Below are 20,109 nucleotides of genomic sequence, written 5' to 3'. Positions count from 1 at the left end.
GCTCCAGAAGAGGCCAAGCACCTTCGTGAACGCGCAAGATGAATCTGTTGTATATTTGTCGATGTGTTCTTGTTGAGCGGAATCATTCGAAGCCCACTTTTCTAGCATCATGGAAGCACCACTAAGGATACTGTAGGCCTCTTCGTATACCTCAAAGGCTTCGTCGGAACTCGAAAAGCCAGTGACGAGGTCATCAACGTAGAAGCAAGCGAAAAGGAGAGCATCTGTAAGTTGTAAAGACGCTTCAGCGTGCTGTAGGGGCACACGTGTAAAGGGCACACGCGTCAATGTGTGCTCATCAATGGCAGGCAAAGGACTCTTGGGCAGTGGTGCGTGCTGAAGATATAAGAAACGCAAATCATCTTGGTTATTCCACTAAAAAGCGAAAGGCAGAAAACCGTCCGGCACATCAGCGGTGAAGCCTGCCGAATTCAGTACGAAAATCACTAGCATCATCACCACACAGTACCTGAGGTAAGTGACTTTTCTCGAACGGTCATTCGCTGATAAACAACCTTTCGGGTGTTACGACGCATTCAAAACGAGGCGCAGCCGCTTTGGTATAGATGATTCTGGAATTGCAGCTTTGTCAGGCAAGTAATAAATATTCTCTCCGATGCTCGCACGGTACTATTCCTGTGTACCCATCCGCTTCATATTGCCTTATTGCTGCGTCGTACCGCTGAAGCCAGTCCACAGCAACGCCAAGGTGTTGAACCAGGCTGTACTGTAGAGTGGGCGCCACAGAACGATTGTCACCGAGGCTAACATCCAAGGTCTTCTCCGGAAGTGTGGCATCATACTGCACGTTTTGCACCTGGATGTTCTCGGTAAAATTCTCTAGAACTACGCTGTCTTGGCAAGCGCTTGTTGAATGGTCGCATATGCCAATGCGGTCCAGTTCCCAGAAACGTGGAGTGTATTCGAGACTTCTGCGTCGACAGAGCTTGTTCGAAGCATGCAGACTGTCCCGACTTGAGATAAATTGTTTTCATTACATGCAACAGGGCCTTGCAAAGTCCAACCAAGTCTTGTACTGCTGGCTGCGAGGCTATTTTCCGGATCATTGGAACAGATTGCATTGCAAAGAAACTTGGAAATTTGGTCTGCCTCGATAAGCAAATCGATTTCTTTGCCACCATTCAAGCCTGGGAAAACCATCACGTCAGCAAGGTATTTCTTCGCACCAACCAACAGTTTAACGAACACATGTGTACTAGGAATTTCAGCCAGTGCGTCACAAATAAGCGGAACTTCTACCGCCTCGATTCCGTTTTTTATGGTGTCATATTGGCTTTTTTAATGTAGGCGCATCAAACTGATCTTGCGTAGCTGTGACTTCGTAGCTGTCCCGAACCGTTTGATGGTGAAATCAATAGTCTTCACGTGTTGTAGTCTTGATTTCCTTGAGACGTCGGCTCTAGTGAAAGTCCGTTGGCTGCCGTTATAAAACAAAACTCTGATATGGATCAACTGGCTCTGTGTGATCAGCAAAGCATTAAAAGCTTGAGATAGAATTTGTGTCTGCATAACATAATTGCAGATTGAAGTTGCATGCTTACCCCCACACTGCAAACAGCGAATATTACGACGGCAATGTTTTGATCTATACTCTGGATTTCTGCATTGAAAGCTACGAGAGGATCTGGCTAAGAGGCTTCTCCGCTCTGGCAGACTCATGTAGTAAGTGCAACATTGTGTTGAATGCATCGTAGAACGGCAGAAGAAGCACTTACCACCTTAACTAGACGTGACGCTGTGTAGAACAGACGCCGAAGGCGAGCAGCTCTACGGCCAGCAGCATGCTTTGTCCTTACTACTACTTGCGGTCACGAACGGCGAGCCATAACCTACCCCTTGAATGCTCGATCATCCAATAGCTCCAGTTAGTTCTCGAGCTTTCATCTAGATGCTTAGGTGCTTTAGCAACCGGTAAATCTCCGCTTCTGCTGACTGCTGTGCGTTGCCGTTTGGTTCGATGCTTCGCCGCTTGTAGTAGTCCATCACGACTTCACTCGGTATTACTTTTACAAAGATCTCAACCAGCATGGCAGAGTAAGATAATTCAGGTGCGCCGAGCGCATGAAACCCTCTGATGTTGATGTTGACGTATTCCAGAAGACTGTGTAACGCAACTACGTCTGCAGGAGACTGATAGGCTTGAGTGTCCGGAGGTTGGCCAAGTACTGTTGGATAATGATCTGTTCATTGCCGAAGCGGGTCTTTAGTAGGTTGATGGCTTCGCAGTATGATGTTTTTGACGCTTGAATTCACTCGATTGCCTGCGCCGATATCCTACTGAGCAGGCTCTTAAAGTAATGAAAGTGATATATATTACTCATATCTGAGCTAGTGTGTACGGCATGATGGTATATGTAACAAAAAACTGGCCAGTGGGGCACGTTGTCCTTTAAGCGGAGCAAGTCGAGCTTTGACAGGCGAGACCCAACTAGGCGTGGCCGTTCAGCAACATCCATCGCAGTAGATTTATTGTCTACCGTCGGGATCTCACTAGCAGTGTCAGAGAGCGACTAGTAGCATTCACAACAGTAGATGGCGATTGCGAACCCTCGATGTGGTGACGGAGTAGAGTTGAAGTTTGTGCGGCTGCGTCAACGTACCGTAAAACTAAAGAAAAATTGTCTGCCACATCCTCTTCCGAAAGAAATCAAAGCCCAGCAGTACGCTTGGCGGCTGGTGCACGAAAGGCATTCCTCTTCTTTTAGAGCTTCATGGCAAAGTTCTTGGTAGCCTTCCTGGAGGGTCGATGCGTTGTTCCTGGTAGCCCCTAGGAAGGATCGATGGCTGATGTCGCGATAGTCTCCTGGGTTTCGGCACCATAAATTGTAGAACGAAGGCACACCAGCCGATGCTAGTCCTTCTTTATTGCGGTCCCAGCATGGCGCTCACACTGCTCCTCGATCTCCACGCTCTCGCGCTTCCTCTGCCTTTTCATCCTCCTCAACCATCAGGCTCAAATCTTCAATACCGTGCCTTTGCTAAGGCGCTGTGGAGCATTGCGAAAATTGTTGACAAGGACGTGCGCACCGCCAGTAGGATCCAGCTGCGCGAGACCTCGAGCAACGCCATGACCCCGTTCAGAAGCAGCTGAGCACTTCCTTCCAGTAGGAATTCTCCAGAAGGAGCCTGATCTGACGTAACAGGGCGAAACACGTTCGACTGCGCGGGTAAAGCCACGTGCTCCGCCAACGCGTGTGCTCTGTAAATCTTGGGCTTTGGTTGCACCGAGAAAATCCGAGGCCAACGAATCGTGAGGTGGCGGTCAGTAAGGTCGCTCGCTGCGCTACAATCGCCCAGAAATGCATGCTGAGAGTATTGTCTCTAGAATAATTCCGTAGGACAAAGAAGGAATCCGGGCACGTGAGGCCTAGCAGCAGTACATCTGTCTATTGGTTTTACGAGAGGCTCTCCAGCGGTTCTCATGCCGGGGCCATCCCACAGCATCGTTACCTTGCGAAGTAGGCGGCATAGCTCCCCACACATAGAATAGTGTACTCCGGTGTCAACGAGTGCGTCGGAGCGTTTTCATCGATCACAACATCAAGATTATTGCTTGCACGAATTGCTAAAAGGGCCGTCGAAAGCTCCATTGTTGTCGGTTGTCGGTTCGCGTGGGGAGCTTGGCGACACGCGTGGAGGCTCTTTAACAGCAGTAGGTTCGGCAACGCCACCTCTAGACGTCGCTGAGCTTAGTTTTCCCTATGACAGGAGAGGCTTTCCCGCAGGTGGCTGTCAAGGGGGGAAACGTGCCGACGGGGAGGCGGCGAGTGAAGTTTGCGATGACTAGGCCACTCGGGTGGCGGTGAAAGCTGAAATAATTCGGCGATGGCATGGGGCTACTGGCCGAAATCCAAGCAGGGAGCATCCCGCTGGTAGCCGCTTAGACAGGCGCGCGGTAAGGGCTGCGGCAGTAGATATGACCTGCTTCTCCACACTGAAAGCAAAGCGGTTTTAGGTGGTTTGTCCCCAAACGTCAGCTTGCCCATGCTGCGCTTGGGCGGACGAAGATCGTACGCAGATGTACGGGTATGTGCAGACAGATAATAATGAATAACGGGCGGCGGCGGAGCCTGCTGGCGTCGAATGACAGGAGACGGACGTGTATGTCTCGACGGGCTTTGTGTGTGAAGAAACAATGCAGAACTTCGGGTAAAGAGCTCGTTGTACTTCTTCGCGGACAGCCTCCGAGATGGCGTAGGCTGTAGTGCCAGCTGCAGGCGGAAAAAGCTGCCGATGCTTGTCTCGGAAAATTCGCGGATGATATCGCCAAGATTTGCAGCGTCGAGAAAATCGACCGGAAAGCGGGCAGCTGAGGCGGCCGAAACACTGGTTCTCCATCAAGGCGACGATAATGATAAAGGTTCGCTTGATGTTTGTCGCCTCTCTTACCAAATATGTCACTATTGTCGGCGCTTCGCTAATATTACCACCGAACATTTCATTCCTGACAACCCGCAGCAGTGTTCGTAGCCTTGTTTCGTCGGTGGTTCGGGGATTAGGCCCGAGCACTAACTCGCAAACGTCTTGAACAAAACTTGTCACTGATTCATCAAGCTGCTGGACTCTCTTGTGCAGGTTGTCTCTAGCTCCTTGTCGCCGACATCGCTTGTCGGAAGTAATCCGTAGCTGATTCTTAATGACGTCTCAGGATGTAAGAAATGTCTTGTGGTTTTCAACTAGTGACAAGCAGTACTGTCCAAGCAAAAGTACAAAATCTGTAGGCAGCGTTCGGCAGTCCAACCACGGCATCAGGCCGTATATTCGTACTGCTCTGCCACTCCTCTACATCTTCGGAGGCATTGCCAATGAACATAACAGCCGCAGGTGGAGTCATCCACAGACCACTCATGGTGCGAGAAAACAGACCGTCCGTTGACATTGGGTCATTGTCCGGGAAATTGCAAGTCTTAGCGAACTGCTGTTGCTTGAGGTGGGCAACAGGCCGAATTCAGGAGCAAGCCCTTGAAGCCGCTGGCTGGTAAGCATCTCGGCCTCGTCAAAGGGGCGGCGGCTGAGCTTGGAAGCGGACACAGAGCAGCGGGCGTTGAGGGACTGCGCTGCATTTAACCCGCACCTCCACCATAATGTTAAGGGCTTTTTCAGCGACCCTAAGCGGAAGTACAAAAGGACAGGGTAAAAGGATAGGGCCCGGAAGTTGGGGCGCAGGCGGCAGATAGTGGAGTCGGAACCAGGCAAAGCAGCGGCGGCCGATTCCACACTCACTCCGCACAATCTTCCTCTTGATTCTCTTTCTCGCCGATCCGCCCTATGCAGGCAGCAGCAACTATTTTTATCTGGGGCGAAAATATCTCAGTGTTAATGCAAGGCTCGCTTCATTCGTTAGAGGCCGCCACAGAGCTCCGTTTGAAGGCCTTTTGAAGACCGATCTAAAAACTGTACGTCCTCAGTATTACGTCTTCGGCGTATGCTCTACAGAAATAGTTTTGTTCCCAAATAAGACTGTTTTTAAGGGAGGCCGCCCCGTGTTCGACAGCCTTCGAAAACAGAACACAAAACCAGCGCATATACACTGCTTGACTGGTAATTCTTGGTGTCTATTCATCTTGGCAAAAGACAGCGCAAGACGCGGCATTCCTGCAGTGCTTCAGTGTAGGACAGATATTATACTTATCAGCCCGTCCACTTATCGCGTAACAATCTAGAATACGTATCGAGCGTGCATTTAACACCAAAAGTAAAATGACTTCTGAAGAATATTGCTGGGCTATTCGTCGTCGCTATGCTCAGGCAACCTGACCGAGTAAACAATCAAACGTCAGCATTTCCTATAAGCATAATGAGCTTTGTGTTCTAACCTTCATCCTTCGCAGCCCCTTTTTTCGCTTCATTTCCGCATCATCTCCAAACTATAATAGTTATATTCTGCATTTGTAACCTGCAAAATGCTTACGCACATCACCGGTTTTAAGTAAAATAAGCCCAAAAATTGGCAGTGTTTTACTAAGCCTGGTATTGTATCTTACGAGTGTGTATTACACACGGTTTCTTCAATAATTTCCTATCTAACTCTTGTGCTGCTACTAGTAACACAAAAATCTTGTAATACTACGTACTTTAAATTAGGTGGTTCAAATATAGCAAACAACTAACGTTCGATTTCTTATACGCATTGTATACGCACACCTTTGGTCGCTTCTCTCCAGTGGCCTACAAAAATACGTGTGATCTAGTTTTTACCTTGCGAAAACTTTGCAATCTATCAATAGGCTTTGGAAGGTATTAAACTTTTTACTACCTTTCTTCCCGTTGAAGTTTCGGTAAGCAGGGCAAAAAAAATGATAGAGGCGACGAAAAAATTATTGAAAATGGAAATCTGGCGAAATAAAGCCCAACTGCATTCGAAATCTGAAGCCGGTGCAATTTGGCATAGCATGTTCGTATCTTCTTACACTCTCCTAGGGTGGAATAACAGAACTCTGTCGACCTATTTCTTATTTGTACAGAAATTGGAAGCAACAGGTTTGGCATAGCACGTTTTTATCTTCTTACACTTCCAGGGTGGAATAACAGAACTCTGTCGACCTATTTCTTATTTGCCCAGAAATTGAAAGCAACAGGTTTCCTTAATGGCAAAAATCGAGCTTCATATTGACTTCGGAGGCTGGACTATAATTCATTCCTGATGATGCCAGCGGAGCAGAATTATTGTAGTATGGCTCATGTATTTTTGTACAAATCAATACCTTTCTTTCCGAGTCATACAGAATCACCACACATAAAAAGAATCATATTATGCTTCAATGGAAAACACATATATGCATACTTTTTTAGAAAATAACAACTTGCAAATGGTTGCGATGAATGTACAGTGGGGAGTTTAATGATCTTGCGAGTGCCTTCTCTTTTAGCTAGAGACTAATAGCGTGAAGTGATTGAAGTGCAGTTTCATTCATTGTATTTCAAGAGCTATTCTGAGATTTACTACGTACGATATTAGGCTAATGGAGGAAGATGACAGCTCCAAAGGCGAGCAAAACAAATAGATCCTTAGTTTCGTCACTGAAAAACTTGATTCTCTCCTTGAAATGTGTAGCGTTGGTCTTTGTTTAACGCCATAAATTTATCACTTGTAGTGAAATTGCAGACAAAGACAAGTAACATCAGTGCTAAACTTCGTCCTATCGTTATGTTCCCAGTGTGCGTCTTCAAATAACCTACTAATTATCACATTATGTTGCTGTAGTGAAGAAAAATATTTTACAGTAGGGTAGTTTCTAGCAATGTTATTTTTCACCGTGCTGAAGTGGCAGCACAAGACAAAAACGATTTCCATGTGCTTAGCTTTGTAGCTTACCGCCTCAATCAGCATGAGCTGAACACAGAATGTTGCGGATCTAGGCTGGAAGCGCAGGCGGAAAGCTTTGCTCTTGGTCCCTCCTCTTTGGCATATCAACGACGTACAACATATCGAAACATCGTTAGCGCCTGCGGTACGGCATGGAAATCCAACCGCAGCGGCTTATGGATTGCAGCGATGGAAGTCTCCGATACGACGTGCTGCCCGCCTCCCGTGTGAGAAACAAGAAATTAATTATTCATATCCATCCTGATGAATACGGCCATATGGATAGAAGGCGAGCCATGTATCTTTTTTGCGAATTTTAGTGAATGAAGCTGAACTGCTTTCCTGGTAGCCATATAGCTGCTTACACGTCGATGGAAATTAGTAATTAAATTTTGGTTCAAAATTTTCTCCAGGTCGGACGACTAGCTAAAACATTTTACAAAGAACATAGCCACTGTTTGGCCAAGAAGAAAAGGGATGAAACTGGCTTCCGCTTGCAAGTGGTTGCAAAGTTTTGCTTTCGAATTGACCTGCACAGGAATGGGATTTGATTAACCACTGATGCACAGCACGAAAAAAGGCTCTTTAACACGTGTGATATGAGGCTTTGGGATAGCGTTTTGAAATCGCAATTGCTGATTTCACAAAAGAATGCCGGCTGGTGAATAATCAGAACTAACCCTGTTTACAGCTCCAACGACCAGTGGAACTGGCCTCAGCGTTACACCGTCGGTTCAGATCACTTTCGCGAGCGTGCGCCAGTTTTACGCTATATTTGTTATGCACAGGTCACATGATGTCACATGAGGTCAAGTGGATGCAGCTAGCACAGAACCGGATTAATTGGAGAAGTATGGGAGAGGCCTTCGCCCTGCAGTGGGTATAGTCAGGCTGATGATGATGATGATGATCACATAATGCAAGGCATCGCAATGTGCCGACCGCAGTGTGGCCTTCCTGCGTTGGGGCTTGATACCATCGGTGGCATGCGATATTTTGTTTTTCGCGCAAACTTTTCCGTTGCGCAAATGTCGCGCTTCCACGAATGGTATTTAATATTCAGTGGCCCTCTGGTTACCAAAGAGAGCCCCCTTAAGTCTTAATGTACACAACTCACGCTGAAAAACACTCGCTCGTCAGCGCTGGCAAAATAACCTTGCATTTCCATTTTCGTACCGCACCCACCGAAAAATACAAACCAACAGTTACGTCCATGGCACTTTATTAGACAGTATATAGCCCACCACCTAGTAATATTGTTACGAAGCGGCAAGCCGATGAAGACAGGAGACAGGACATGACCGATGACGATGGTAGATGACGTTTAATGAATGTTCGCGGGCCTAGCGCGAGCGCTCCTGCCCGCGCCACTGCCCGCTTCTTCTTCCTTGTCGTCCGTAACATGACCCGGGGCCACCGAGCGATCGTCCCGATCGTGGACGAGGAAGTTTAGCGATGTTAATGATTTTATGGCATGATGATGGGCGTGTCTGGATGCTTGAAGAAGAAGAGGAAGAAGGAAGAATAGAACGGCTTGCCGGTACGATGTCTGATGCGTGGGTGATCCGCCTCCCTTGGAGCTGTCAACCATCCGTCACCAGAGTCCATGTAACCGATGGCTCGAGGTCACGTCGGGCAGCTTGGGCGGGGGTTGCGTGTTCGTGTCCATCGGTTCCTTCGGGTACTTCGGGTCTTTCGGGTCCTTCATCGGTTCTGATCGGTATGTCTGTTCTCCTTGTCTTCAGGTCCTGGCTGGAGGCTGGGCGGTGGTAGTTGTTCAGGTCTGGGCTTGAAGGGCTGGGGCGAAGCTGCTCGGCGATGTCCCTGGGCCCTCGGTGATGGTCCCGGCTTGAAGATGGCCTCGATGCTCCAAGACAAGGATGGGGATGTCGTACGCCGCACCTCCAACCAAATGTCACGAAGCGGCAAGCCGATGAAGACAGGAGACAGGACATGACCGATGACGATGGTAGATGACGTTTAATGAATGTTCGCGGGCCTAGCGCGCGCGCTCCTGCCCGCGCCACTGCCCGCTTCTTCTTCCTTGTCGTCTGTAACAATATGAATGCACATTCTGTAACGTGCAAAGCAGCCTACATCATATGGTTTGGGAATGCCAGTTAAGACAGGGTACACGGACGTAATTAGGACCAGTGGGAGACCCTGCTGTCAAGCCCCAGTCTGGATGACAAGCGTTCTCTCGTTAACCGCAATAGGGACATTTCTTGGGTTGCCGGCTTCCTGGACTGAGAATGTTGCAGATCTGGGGCGAATATTTTATGCCTACTCCTAATAAAGGTTTCTCTGTCTTTATCTGCCCTTAATAGTAAGCACAGTTGTGTCACTGACAGCACACAGTGAGTTGCTCATCTGATCTATTAAATTTTCAGCATGAATTCAAGCAATATTTTGTCAAAGTAGAAATAATCTTGCCGAAACGAGGCTTTAACTTCAAAATTTTCCCAATTCTTCTGTAGGCCTCAGTGCATGATGGCTCATACTCACAATTAAAGCACACCCATCCATTGCTTCCAAAGCTCTACTGTTTGTAAAGGTAAGGAATCTTCGTGCTTCTGTATTTTGTTTGATGACGAATTTGATAAAATAGTACTTTTTATAGCGTTGTAATGTCATTTCATTCCAGAAAACGTATACCGAATATGTCGACAAAAAAAAAAACATGGCAGCCGTGGAAGGGCTTAACATCTAAAGTAGGCCCGGGGACGAGGAACGATTGTGGCCTTCAAGACGCTACTTCCTGCCTTGGGCAGAATATATATATTCTTGCTGGAAAAGCGATGGTCATATTTTTAGCGTGCTAATGTGTCTAAGTGAACTCTGGAAAACTGCATTGATTGTCATCTTGTTTTTAATGTTATCTCAGTAAAGACGTTCGACGAAAACTGCTTCCAAAGAAAGCTGATTTATACAGATATTCTCAAAGGAAAAAAGAAGTTTCGCAGTGAAGTTACAGAGGTGAAAGCTAAAACTGGCATAATGAGTGATGGCTATCAAGTAGTGTTTAGAAGACTGAATTATATGTCAAAACTAAGAATGAATTGTCGGAAACGGAGAGAATGTGCCAATTCTTACGATAGTGTGTTTTGATCATTTTCAAACGGGTGAGATCACATATCATGAAGAAAATGGTATGCATTCGAATTGTCGATAGGTTTCAAGAAGTGCAAGATGAAACTGAAGGCTCCGCCTTCTAGAATACGGGTTCGCGAGCGATGGCCTCGCCCGACGAGTGAAAACCAAGTCTTTCTTAAAAACACCGGTTTATTCCGGATCAACAGAAAAGTATAAAATAGAAAAGAAACAGCATTGGTCAAAACTGCGCTGGAAACATGCCGTCGAAGTTCGCGACAATGGACTATGAGGATAAAACGGAACAAGGGTCAGGGCTTCACCGCGACAACACAAAACACACTGCGGCGCGATGGGCGAGTAATAGGGCCAAAGCGTTGATCGCGGTACAAAAACATTGCTACTCGCGTGGCAGCACTCACGCTAACACTCCTAAGGCTTCCTTGAAGGCGCCGCTTCCGTCTTCGCCTCGCAGGACTCCGCTCCGTCGTCCGTGTATGTACATCCCGCCGGCTTGGGACGCTGCCACGCCGCCCCTCTCTGGCCGGCCGCCCGACGAAAAAGCCCCGAGCCTTGCTTCCAACGCGCTTATCTACCCTCTGTCTCGCGCCGATAACATGCCGCCCCCGCTCCGGGCAGCTCGCTCATGCGTACTCGCGCTGCCCGGGCGGACACCAACACAAACAGAAAAAAGCGCGCGCGGTTCGAAACGCTAAAAGGGGCTGTGGGGCCCCACACTCCCCCCCTCTCAAGACTGGACACCTCCCGACGTGTCAAACAAAAATAACGCGGGATAAGGGTGGAACTGGTACTGCTGCTGGCGGGGCGCATGCTTGGAGGTATCCGCCGAGCGTGGGTAGCCGTGGTGCCTGGTAGGTCAAGTGGTTCTATGTGGCTAGTGGACGGCCGTGGTAAGCTCGGAGATCGGCCACGTTGACTGGTCCGGCTTCTCGACCACCCTGCACATGGCGAATAAAGTAAGAAAGCCGAGACGCGCGCTTTGTTATCGTGTAAGGGCCAGTCCATCGTGGAGCGAGAGAAGCAGCAAACCCTTTTGCTGCATCACTTAGTGGGTGCGTGCGGCGAAGGACTTTGTCGCCGACTGTGAATTCCAAAGGTCACCTTCCCTTGTTGTACTGGTTACAGTGTTCCAGGCGGGCAAGGTCCAGGTTTTCCCTTGCCTCCTTCAGAGTCTCGGCCAAGCGGCTGGAAAGATCATGAGCAAATTTAGAATGGCTAAGACCCGGTAAATCAGAGCCATTCAGAGCATGCTCAATAGGGAACCTGAGCTCACGACCAAGGAGAATGGCCGCTGGCGTAAAACCTGTTGACCGGTTTACCGTGGTTCTTGTGGCGAAGGCCATCTCCTGGATACGAGCGTCCCAGTCCTTGTGTCGCTCCGTGAATGCCACCATCATAGTCTTGAGATTTCGATTCACTCGCTCTGTAATGTTTGCTTGAGGATGGTAGGGTGTAGTCTTTTTGTGCTGCACGCCAAGAACTTTGCAAGTGGCAGTGAATATCCTACCGGTGAAATACGTGGCAATATCAGTGATAAGCTGAGCTGGGAAACCAAAGCGAGTGAATGTTTCTAGTAGCTTATCCCAAATTATTTTCGAGTCTAGCCTACTCAGGGGATACAATTCTACCCATTTCGAGAAATGATCAGTAATTACTAACAAGTAGCGATTCCCTTTCACTGATCTGGGATAGGGACCCATTATGTCGCAAGCTACAATTTCCCATGGGTATCGGTTCTCTACAGGTTGCATGAGGCCCGGTGGTTTTCCTCCCCTTGGCTTCGTGGTCTGGCAGGTATGACAAGTGCGGACGAATGTCAGGACATCCCTTCTCATGCGGGGCCATGTTGCAACGCGACACAATTTGTCATATGTTTTCTTGCCATCGCTGTGACCTGCGAGGCGTGTATCGTGGAAGTACTCTAGAAAATGCTTACGTAGGCCCTTAGGAACGACCACACGAAATGCGGACTCACCACTGTCGGTGTCCGCAGCAGGTATATACCGCAGGATCAAACCATCTTCTGCTTCCACGTAGCAGTCATAGCTTCCGTTAAGCGCCCGGCTCCCTGCAGGGCTGGCGCTGTTCAGGCTTTGGCGTATCTGGTTGCACTGGTCGTCTGAAAGCTGAGCGTCAAGGAGCTGTTGACGGGACACCAGTGTGCCCCAGGTGTCGGCAGGAGCTGTCACAGCATGGACCGCGGGTGCTCGCTCTCCCTCGCCCGGAAGTGGAGCTCGTGACAGGGCATCGGCCACTTTGTTGAAAGTGCCTCTTCTGTATTCTACCCTGTAATTGTACTTTTGGAGAGCGAGTGACCAGCGGGCCAGACGGCCAGCTGGATTTTGCAACCTCGAAAGCCACGATAGGCCTGGTGGTCGGTCTGAATAGTGAATTCTGCACCATCCAAATACATGTCAAATTTCTTGAGGGCAAACACAATCGCGAGACACTCTTTCTCTGTCACAGTATAGTTCCTTTCCGGTGCCGTCAGTGTATGACTAGCAAATGCCAATGGGCAAAGCTTTCCTTGATGTTCTTGAAGCAATACCGCCCCAATTCCGTACTCACTTGCATCCGTTTGTACCGTGAATGGCCGGTTAAGGTCTGGAAGCCGCAGGCGTGCAGTATCCGCGATGGCTGCAGACAGCGAACGGAATGATCCCTGCTCGGCTTCTGTCCATGACCAGCGGGCACCCTTCCGGAGGAGCTGATGGAGGGGTCGCGCCAGGTCAGCGCAGTTCGGGATGAAGTGGCGGTAGAATCCCACCATGCCCAAGAAACGCTGGAGGCTCTTTATGTTGTTTGGTGGGGGGAGCTGCAGAATGGCTTGAAGCTTCTCTCCATCCGGGCGAACTGTGCCCTGTTCCACAATGAACCCAAGAAGATTGATTGTGCTTGTCACCAACTGAACCTTGCCGGGGTTAATGGTGATGCCCGCCTTCTGCATTCGTTGAAGGACATTCGTTAGATGACGGAGGGGCTCTTCCAAGCTTTCTGAGAACACTACTACGTCATCCATGTAGGCCATAGCGTAGTTAAATTTAGCGTCTCCGAGAACAATATCCATCACCCGTTGAAAAGTAGCAGGTGAATTGCACAACCCGAAAGGCAAGCGCACAAATTCGAACAGTCCCCGGTGGCAAGTGAAAGCCGTTTTTTCAATGTCGCAGTGGTCAATCGGGATTTGCAGAAATCCCCTACTGCAGTCAAGAGTTGTAAAAAATTTTGCTGACCCAAGTGAGTACATGACAGAGTCAACAGACGGGAAAGGGTAAGAGTCTCGCACTGTCACATCATTCAGACGTCGATAATCGACACACAACCGTGCTGTTCCATCCTTCTTAGGCGCGAGAACAACAGGAAACGCCCAGGGGCTTTTTGATGGTCTCACCGCACCGGTAGCCACCATTTCGTCGAGGGCCCCATCCAGCAGCGCTCGCTTGTGGACACTCAAGGGCCTTGGATTGAATCTGATAGGACGAGCATCGCCAGTGTCAATCCTGTGGGTTAATACGTTGGCCTTCCCCGGAGCCTCCGTGAACATTGCTGCAAAGGGCCTGAGCATTGTCTCGATTCTGCTTTTTACCGCTGGTGACCCCGTGAAGGAATTCAAAACGGTTAGAACACCACAGCCTGTGATATTGGCCGAATGGCCGTTCGTGGCAAGCAACTGTGACTGTGGCTCAGCGGCCTTAGTCTTGAACTGAAATGCTTCTGTACCGGTGCCATACCGGTAGGTTCCCTTACTGAGATCTATCACGATTCCTGCCTTCACTATGAAGTTACGGCCTAGTATGACTGACCAGGATAGTCCGGGGAGGTGTAAGAAACGCTGTCTAATCTTTCGACCATTTATAGCAACTGTTAGGCGGGCTGCTGAGGTTGCGGGTACTATGTGAGTCGACGCCATACGAAGGTTAGTGTTTACACTCCGCAACCGGACACATTTTGTCTCGCAGGAATTTTTCACCTGATCGCCGAAGACTGACACTGTAGACCCTGTGTCTAAAAGGGCTGGAAGCTCCAGTCCGGCCATTTTGACCAAGACCAGCGGGGTCTTGTCTGGTTGGCTTTCCTCAAAAGAAGTTGACGGGACTGCACTCACCGAGTGTTTGTAGGGCTTCTCGGGGTCTGCCTCATGCGCAGGTGGTGACAATGGTACCTGTGTCGAAGACACCTGGGTCTATGGCACCTGGTTCGAATCAGGCAGGAAAGGTAGCGACTGGATCAGCTCTCCCGGTGGTTGGCCACGTCTGTGCGGCCTGGCCGCTGGATGGTGCGATGACCAAAACACCCTCCCCTGTGTTGTCCTGGATCTGCGAATCGGAGGACAAGTTGTGCCCGGGGGCGACGCCCGCTTCTCACCTGATGGCGACACCGTTGCACCCGGTGGTGACACCCACGTTGCACCCGTAGGTGACGTCCACGTTGCACCCGTAGGTGACACCCACGTTGCACCCGTAGGTGACACCCACGTTGCACCCGTAGGTGACACCCACGTTGCACCCGTAGGTGACGTCCACGTTGCACCCGGCGGTGACACCCACGTTGCACCCGGCGGTGACACCCACGTTGCACCCGGCGGTGACACCCACGTTGCACCCGGCGGTGACACCCACGTTGCACCCGGCGGTGACACCCACGTTGCACCCGGCGGTGACACCCACGTTGCACCCGGCGGTGACACCCACGTTGCTCCCGGCGGTGACACCCACGTTGCTCCCGGCGGTGACACCCACGCTGCACTGGTAGGAGACGTCCGCGTTGCACTGGTAGGAGACGTCCGCGTTGCACTGGTAGGAGACGTCCGCGTTGCACTGGTAGGAGACGTCCGCGTTGCACTGGTAGGAGACGTCCGCGTTGCACTGGTAGGAGACGTCCGCGTTGCACTGGTAGGAGACGTCCGCGTTGCACTGGTAGGAGACGTCCCTGTTGCACTGGTAGGAGACGTCCCTGTTGCACTGGTAGGAGACGTCCCTGTTGCACTGGTAGGAGACGTCCCTGTTGCACTGGTAGGAGACGTCCGCGTTGCACTGGTAGGAGACGTCCGCGTTGCACTGGTAGGAGACGTCCGCGTTGCACCCGGTGGTGACACCCACGCTGCACCCGTAGGTGACGTCCACGTTGCACCCGATGGTGACACCCACGCTGCACCCGTAGGTGACGTCCACGTTGCACCCGATGGTGACACCCACGCTGCACCCGATGGTGACACCCACGCTGCACCCGTAGGTGAATGGTAGCCGGCAGCCGCTGTAGGAGATCTCCGGGATTTGCGCGCTCTGACGTGAGGTGTCCCAACTGCTGCCACACAAGGAGTACCAGCGCCTGCGTATGGCAAGAAGACACGGGGCCCCGTCTGACCTGTCGCCCCGTGAAATCGGCTCGTCACCTGAGTAGACGCATCAGGGCTTGTGACTCCGTGCAAGTCGCCAGCCTCCGTACGGCAGCCTGGCGTCTCCAGGCTGCGTGCTGCCGATGATCCAGGCCACGCACATGATGGCTCAAGGCAAGTCTTTGCAGGGGGAGGTGGTTTGTACTGGAGCTCCTCCAGGAAAGATGCCTCGATGCGGGATGCTTCTCTAGCCATCTCATCGAAGTCCGCGAACTGGCGACGCCGGAGATATGGCTGGTACCTTGGATGGCACCGATGTATATCATGAGCCACCTTCTCTGGTTCCGGAACTGCAGGATCTGCCCGCTCATGCAGCTCTTGAAAACTGCGCAAAAACTCTAGCAAACCCTCGCTTTCGCCTTGCGTCCTGGTGCAAAGCTCGTCTTTCATACGGATGTCATAGTCAGGCGGCAAAAACTCTTCTCGAAAACGGTCTATAAAATCCTGCTTTGTTGCGAACGGCCGCTGTCTACGCCTCCAGGTTGCTGCGGAACCTACCAAAGCTACGGGAAGCACACGCGTGACCAGAGCGCTGTCCGAAATTGCCATTGCCATCTGATAATCGTCGATTTCATAGAGAAAATCGCACACAGATTTCTTACCGGCGTATCCTTCGAACCTTGGCACAGCCAAATTCAGCCGCAGCTGATTATCGCGATACAAGGGAGTGGGCGTTAACGAAACTGCCTCGCTTCCTACCATTTCTCTGAAATGTGCCTTTGATTCCAGTAGCTCGTTCAGGAGGCCAAGAATTCCGCTACAAATGTCCGACGGTTTGCTTTTCCTGTCTTCTGAGCGCTCATGCTCGGAACCCGCCCGTGTGGGAGGCCGAACTGTCTCCGTTAACTGGGCGCTTGCACCCGGTAAGTCCGACATCGCTACGCACGAAACTGCATGAACCTCAAATTGGTACACTCGCGGGGCAAGCCAAAGCTCGAGTAGAAATCACGCTGGGCGCCAAATGAAGGCTCCGCCTTCTAGAATACGGGTTCGCGAGCGATGGTCTCGCCCGACGAGTGAAGACCAAGTCTTTCTTAAAAACACCGGTTTATTCCGGATCAACAGAAAAGTATAAAATAGAAAAGAAACAGCATTGGTCAAAACTGCGCTGCAAACATGCCGTCGAAGTTCGCGACAATGGACTATGAGGATAAAACGGAACAAGGGTCAGGGCTTCACCGCGACAACACAAAACACACTGCGGCGCGATGGGCGAGTAATAGGGCCAAAGCGTTGATCACGGTACAAAAACATTGCTACTCGCGTGGCAGCACTCACGCTAACACTCCTAAGGCTTCATTGAAGGCGCCGCTTCCGTCTTCGCCTCGCAGGACTCCGCTCCGTCGTCCGTGTATGTACATCCCGCCGGCTTGGGACGCTGCCACGCCGCCCCTCTCTGGCCGGCCGCCCGACGAAAAAGCCCCGAGCCTTGCTTCCAACGCGCTTATCTACCCTCTGTCTCGCGCCGATAACATGCCGCCCCCGCTCCGGGCAGCTCGCTCATGCGTACTCGCGCTGCCCGGGCGGACACCAACACAAACAGAAAAAAGCGCGCGCGCTTCGAAACGCTAAAAGGGGCTGTGGGGCCCCACAAAACAAACGAAACTTAAAGAAAAAATGTGTGTTGACGTATTTTGGGATTACGTAGCCTTAAAACGTGGATTCATTGCTGATTCCAGTGGTCGGAGGTTGAATGAAAGTTGGTAAGGAACGCAGGAAGAAAAGAGTCAAGTTTAAAAATAGCTGTCTATGAAAATCTGCAGCCTATTATAACTGTTTTTCTTAGGAGAGTGCCATGATCTCTGCTTTCATCTCACAGCGCGCATATGTCTATGATTTCCACGACAGTAAACAATGACCGTTCGAACTCACTGGTTAAAAAGCTTGCCTCCTGTATAGAGGAAAAAGATATGAGTCTGCGGAGCTACAAATCGCTATTTTAATGCTCATTCAATATATCGAACTCTGTGTCTCACAATAGCCGTGAAATTATACGCTCTGGGATCTTTTTGGTGTACATACCACCACATTTGACACTTGGCATTTCAACATTAAATGAGCGAAATAATTCAATAGTCTAGAGCTTATTGTAGCCGCATATTTTAATCATCCTGATATTGATTCGAGGCTCTTAAAATTTGGCTTCCATTCTGGCAATTTTCTTGTATGAACTTTCTCATTTTCTTTTACCACAACCTAATCCAGATTTGACGGCAACCAACTCTTGTTACTTTCTTTTCGTCCTTAGTTCTTAACCTTTTCTTTATTTCTCAATCTATAATTCGATGTCACGACCGATCCTAGCACTTCACGTCACGGAATTGCTTCTGTGAATTTCCCCCTGCCTGCAAAAAGAAATGCAGGGAAAATAAGGGGCTTCGTTTGTCACGGCGCCTTTTTATGTATTCCTATGCACAGCTCTCAAGCAATATTAAGCCCCTTGGGTGAAAAGTAAGAGATCACACTAGAACGGACATTGGAAGCATACGATTTTACCTTGATTATTACCTCGATAACTTCGACGGCAACGATATGTGCTCATTATGTAATAAGTTTTAAAAATTTCGCTCATTCGATCTTGATATATTTGTACTTGACAAACGTTTTTTATGAAGTCCGCTAAACGCAATGAATGCACGACTAGTGATTTCCTATATTTAAAGAAAGCGTGGCGTACATTAAATAAGCGCAGAGGTTCAAATCCTTTTAGCCTAATTCGCATCATCCTTTAAAATGTCTTGCATTTTACCTAACTTTATTAAATAAGATAATAAGCAATTATGCAAACGTTAGTGATTGTAGGTAACGTATTCTTAAAAACTCGCACGGGGATGCGAACGACTCATCCTAAAGTATTATATTTAGATTGCTACTTCAGCTGTCTCTTCTTTCCTAAAGCAATCGTAAAAACACCGCGTGATACTCCTGGCACTAAATAATGCGTTAAAATGGCGTTGTTAACATTATCTTATGATTGCAACTTAAACTGCCCTAGAACCGGATGGTATTTCGAATGCATTTCTGCGGCGTTGCGCAAAATAATTAGCAAGGTGCATTTTAATAGCTTCAACATTTCCGTAATTCTTACGCGAACACTGAAAAATTAACGCTAGTAGTGCGTTCCTAAAAAAAAGGCAGCCAACAGAGTGTGATTGATCAGTGTTGTAATTACTTGGTATCTTCGACCAGTAAAATCGTTGAGCATATCCTGAGTATTCCTATCACCGTTAACTTAAAGCAGTGCTGTATTTGGTCTGCTTCCGGGCATTGCTTCGAAATGTGGTTATCGCATCACGATTTCACAATGTACAACAATAGTTTGTACAATGTACAACGGTGTACAGTTTACAACAATATATGTCTTATTTCTTTCACTATAATAAAAATTTCGATTTTATTCCAATTCTTAATTTCTTTCCACGTTAAAGCAACTATAACTTCCAAGTTTGCTGATTGCCTGGACTTCCACGTATTTACCCCATTCTTACAAGCATATGCTTTGTTTTCAGCACTTCAACTCTTTCTTAGAGCGACTTCCGGAGTTCCTAAGGAGTGCTTTCAGACTGCGCCTTACCTGACCTTTTAGAATTGCATATTTATTGAGATCAATGACACGCATCACCACTTGGGCGAATCAGCAAGCCGCTTAAACCTACTTCATATTTCATTAATTTCTGGTAGCTGAAAATCAACATCCGCCTAATGTTGAGCGAAATAATGTACATTTAATTAAATTATGGCACTTGAAAAGCAGCATGCGCTTAATATCGAAGTAATTAAGGTCCTTGATTGATGGTAGGCGGCGAGTATTTTACTTAACCGAGGTAAATCTGGCTCACTTTGCCTAACCAGGAAAGGTACCCAATTCTATAGTCTTATAATCTTACTCTATTGAAGACCACTGGGTAACCGCGTAACGTGAATACAAGCATCTTGGAGCCACCAATATACCTACTCAAGCCAAAACTCAAACACACACACACACACACACACACACACACATACACACACACACACACACACACACACACACACACATATATATATATATATATATATATATATATATATATATATATATATATATATATATATATATATATATATCATCTTTAGCTTTTGGCAAACCATGCCAACTATGCTACCACTGATATGCTCCTAGCCAAAGGTGGGCATTTGACCTCAAAAACTTCGACCTCACCTCAAACTCAAAATATATTTGGCGACCTCACTCGACCTCAACCTCATAAATTGAGGTTGAGGTCCCCCAGACGAC

The sequence above is a fragment of the Amblyomma maculatum genome, chromosome 2, assembly GCF_055883805.1.
Source record: "Amblyomma maculatum isolate TAMU_Amacu chromosome 2, ASM5588380v1, whole genome shotgun sequence".
Classification (NCBI taxonomy): domain Eukaryota; kingdom Metazoa; phylum Arthropoda; class Arachnida; order Ixodida; family Ixodidae; genus Amblyomma; species Amblyomma maculatum.
Note: the sequence above shows the minus strand (reverse complement) of the source record.